The sequence below is a fragment of the Palaemon carinicauda genome, chromosome 6 (genome assembly GCF_036898095.1).
Source record: "Palaemon carinicauda isolate YSFRI2023 chromosome 6, ASM3689809v2, whole genome shotgun sequence".
NCBI classification, from domain to species: Eukaryota; Metazoa; Arthropoda; class Malacostraca; order Decapoda; family Palaemonidae; genus Palaemon; species Palaemon carinicauda.
In genome coordinates this window covers 126,264,979-126,269,978 of record NC_090730.1, presented here as the reverse complement: position 1 = coordinate 126,269,978, position 5,000 = coordinate 126,264,979, and the positions used below count along the sequence as shown (strand labels likewise).

Sequence of the window (5,000 nt, the reverse complement as noted above, 5' to 3'; positions counted from 1 at the left end):
TGCAAGAGTTGATGGGAGAAGTACAAGAGGAAGGTCAAGGTTTGGGTGGATGGATGGAGTGAAGAAAGCTCTGGGTGATAGGAGGATTGATGAGAGAGAAGCAAGAGAGCGTGTTAGAAATAGGAATGAATGGCAAGCGATTGTGACACAGCTCCGGTAGGCCCTGCTGCATCCTCCGGTCGCCATGGATGACCGCGGAGGTAGCAGCATTAGGGAATTCAGCGTTATGAAGTTTCATCTGTGGTGGCTTAAGGGGAAGGGTGGGCTGTGGCACCCTAGCAGTACCAGCCAAACTCGGTTGAGTCCCTCGTCAGGCTGGGAGGAACGTAGAGGAAATGTCCCCTTTTTTTGTTTGATATCGGCTACCTCCCAAAATTAGGGAAAGTGCCTTGGTATATGTATGTGATGTAATCATATATATATATATATATATATATATATATATATATATATATATATATATATATATATATATATATATATATATATGCAATAATCATCATCATGGTGAGGTTTAGATGGAGATAGTTTGGTCTTGCTCTTTGCACTCCCCAACAGAGATTTGTTCACCAAACATTCAGCTGGGCTTCACAAGGCACTAGAGGAGTTGGAAGTCCCAGGCCTACATGGTGAAAGACTATGAAACGTGAAATAGGAGATGATGAATGGAGAATTACTGATTTAAAAGCACAAGATAGAGACGACTGGTGAAATCTAACCTGAGTTTTCTGCGTCAATAGGCGTAGGAGATGATGATGTTAAATGATGATGAAAATTTATCACTATCAATCATGATTTTCATTTATTCATATAACCCTCACATACCTTTCAATATCGAATTTGCTTTGCCTTAGGCTCGAATACTTATTTTAAACACACACACACACACACACACACACACACACACACACACATATATATATATATATATATATATATATATATATATATATATATATATATATATATTTATATGTGTTAAATTTTTGGTGTGTGTGTGTGTGTGTGTGAAGTATGGAAGAGGTGCGTTGTATATAATTATGCATAAAACTCACAAGAACATATGATACTCAGATGCAATATATATATATATATATATATATATATATATATATATATATATATATATATATATATATATATGTGTGTGTGTGTGTGTGTGTGTGTGTGTTGGTATATATATAAAATATATATATATATATATATATATATATATATATATATATGTGTGTGTGTGTGTGTGTTTGTGTGTGTATGTGTGTTTGCGTATATATAAATATATATATATATATATATATATATATATATATATATATATATATATATATATATATATATATATATATATATATATATATAAACTGTACAAACACACATATGTATACAAATACTATCTATGCCTATCATTTTGTCAATTATCTGTCTACCTATCTCTATACAGTACATATAAACAGAAGACAGATGATCTCTTCTCCTGAAGCAAACGACAGCGCGCTTTTCACTCCAATGGGGGGCATGCAAAAGGAATAGAATAGCATTATTTCTGTTGTGTAATGAGAATGATCCAAATGATTGACGTTTTGGTGGTTGAATGCACATGGATGTGGTGTAGATGAAAAAAAATGTTTCGTAGTGGACTTGTTTAAAGGAGAGAAAACTAAATATAATGGCATTTAAGATAAAGCTGAAAATTTTGCAGTGTACAGAAATCGGAAGAACAAACAGTGATTCTCTTTTGGGAGGCTGAATGAGGTTAGGTAGAGTATTGTGTGGGTATGACTGGTGGGCGCTTTTCAAGTTGTGATTGAGAGTTTATGTTTTAGAAATGGCAAAGGATAAGAGAAAGATAATCTTTTGGTGAATAGGTTAGAGTTGCTGTGCTACGGGATTTGAATGCTACTGTGTAAAACGGTAAAAAAAAAATAAATGAGAATGGATAGTCGTGAACATATATTTGCAAAGAGGCTTAGCCGGTCATAAGTACCAAAATGTAACATTTATAAGTATGCCTGGCAATAAAAAAATAGTTAAGAAATGTTTGCTAGATAATACGACAACGTAGTATAAACCAAAGATTATGATCGCAATGGTGAGATGAGATATTGCTGGTATTGTATCTGATTATTATTGAATTACGCAAATATTGGGACATAGCCTATATAAACTTCAGAGAAGTAAAATAAAATATAGCTGCAATGGTAATTAAAAGTTTAATAAAACGTTAATAAGAAAAACACCATCATCATCATCATCTCCTCCTTCGCCTAATGATGAAAAGGGCCTCGGTTAGATTTCGCCAGTTGTCTCTATCTCGAGCCTTTAATTCAATACTTTTCCATTCATCATCTGATACTTCACGCTTCATAGTCCTCAACCATGTAGGCCTGGGACTTTCAACTCTTCAAGTGAGTTATGGAGGCCAGCTGAAAATTTGGCGAACTAATCTTTCTTGGGGAGTGCCAAGAGCATGCCCAAACCACCTCCATTTACCCCACATCATGATCTCATCCACATATGGCACTCGGTTAATCTCTCTTAGAGTTTCATTTTTAATCCTGTCCTGCCATTTAACTCCCAATATCCTTATGAAGGCTTTGCTCTAAAATCTACTAAATTCATTGGATATTGTTTCATTGTCATACCATGACTCATGTCCATACAGTAACACCGATCTCATTAATCTGATTTATAGTCTGATTTTTACTGTATATGTAATTTCAGGAGAATTGATTTCCAAATTTTACTTGACCAAGCTATTGTCTGATTTGCTTTTTCCAATCTTTCACTGAACTGTAATTCTAAAGACAATGTATTGGAGATCATAGCTACTAAATACTTAAATAATTCTACATCATTAATCAAAAACGAGTAAAAATGACTAAAATTCACTATTTTGACCTTGAAATATGACCTTTTGACCTTGAAGATGATGAAGATGACCCCAGGTGGTGTTGAAAATGTCACTATTAAACTCACCGTCCTCAAAAACCCCCATTTTGACTCAGAGAACGTGTTTCTAGCCCTTCTTAGAAGTCATTTTAGTCCAGGACTCAAGTTAATCCTTCAGACTCAAGTTAAAAACCCCGATCAGGGGACGTTCCAGTCCTTTCTTGAAGGACGATATATGACAATATATATTAAATTCGGACAGCTCTGCAGACTTGCCTCATATTATAATCTGCTATCTCTCACCATTTATGAGTTACACACAAAAAACGAGCAAAAATGACCAAAATTCACAAATTTGACCTTGATAAATGACCTTTAGACCTTGAAGATGACCCCAGGTTATGTTGAAAATGTTACTATTGAACTCACCATCCTCAAAAACCCACATTTTGATCCAGAGAACGTGTTTCTAGCCCTTCTAGAAGTCATTTTAGTCCAGACTCAAGTTAATCTTACAGACTCAAGTTAAAAACCCCTAGGTCCTGACGTTCCAGTCCTTCCTTAAAGGAGTCTATGAGCCCATACCTAGATCTATGCAGTATATCGAATAAATAAAGTAGTTAAATTCAAACCTATCTCTCGTGTAGCTCATACCTAAATCTATGAAGTATGTCGAATAAAACATGCTAAATTGAAAGAACATCTTTACTTCACTCATTCAAAAAAGTCTTTGGGGATTTCTATTAAATTGTGTGAAATTTCTTGATCTCTCATAAATTCTTGGTTGTCTATTATTTTTCAAGCTTCATATTCTAAAAACCTTGGAATTTTAATTTGAAATGGATAAAGAGACTTTCATTTCCCGATGGGCCTCAACCCAACAATATGAGGGAACTTCATTACATTATTCGTTAGTCATCAATTCGGATAACACATTTATATTTTGGGCCAAACTTACTGTAACGTTTTCGCTACTCGATGAAATATATGAAATTTATGAAAAATTTTACCAGATTTTCGTAATAGAAAATAATTTTTACGCACTTGTCGGATTACAAACCATCATTATTTGTTTGTCATTTATTTTCTTGTGCTGTTAATAATGATCGAAATATATTTCCAGCCAGACGAAGAGGAATGCAGTGTCCCTTTAACGAGTACTAGGTAAGCGGGCAATTCCGTTTTCTTATAATTAGAAGTAAGGACAGGTTTCAAAATAGTTATAACATGTAAAGAGGATCATGGTTTAGTGAAATGAAAGTTCTTACAAGAAGTAAAACATTAGAGGAGGGCCATGATTTAGTGGGAGGGGGTCTTAAAACAAGTAGACCATAAAAAGAGGACCATGTGTCAGTGCAAGGACGTATGAAAAGAGATAGAATATAAAAAAGGGATATCGGGGAAAACAGATAGATGTTAGGTGAGGAACAGGAATGTGGGAAAATACTAAGCAAAATATTACGAAGAGAGACAATGCAAGACTATTTAAACTAAAAGGAATAGGCCGAACTATATTACGAAAAAAAAAAAACTGCGTCTATGACAGAAGGGATTGTTTTTCCGTCAGGCCGCTGCAGGCTGTTATTTTACCTCCCCATAAGTTTTCACAAATATCGGTTTTTATTAATATATATATATATATATATATATATATATATATATATATATATATATATATATATATATATATATATATATATATATATAATCCAGTAATCACTTTTGCCATTTAGTAAAATTCCCATCTTTTCTATACCTATTTTTCAGACAATGAAAAAGCAAAGGAAAACAAAAACTTGAATTTCTTTACTCCTTTTATACAATTCTATGATTCTATTACCATCAATCAATCACGATGCTAAATGAAATAAAAAAAAGTGATTATGCAATATCCAAAGTGTCAAGTGCAATAATTTTCTTTCATTCTTTCTCCCTTGTTTTCATTCAATGCAATTATTATTCGAATGATCCAGTAAATCTTAGACTTACCTCCTTTGTATTTATACTGCCTTTTACATATAACCAATTTTTCTCATTTCTATTTCTATGAATTACGTGTTAAGGATTTATCTTCTTATTCATATCGTTTGTTTACTTTAAGTATCTAAAAT

At 33.3% G+C, this 5,000-nt stretch overlaps 1 protein-coding gene across 1 annotated transcript in view; it reads right to left on the bottom strand.

Annotated features, from left to right (window-relative positions):
* Window positions 1–5,000, bottom strand: part of LOC137643225 (DE-cadherin-like) — a 144,761-nt gene that overhangs the window by 118,454 nt on the left and 21,307 nt on the right. The gene's annotated exons all lie outside the window — the stretch shown is intronic.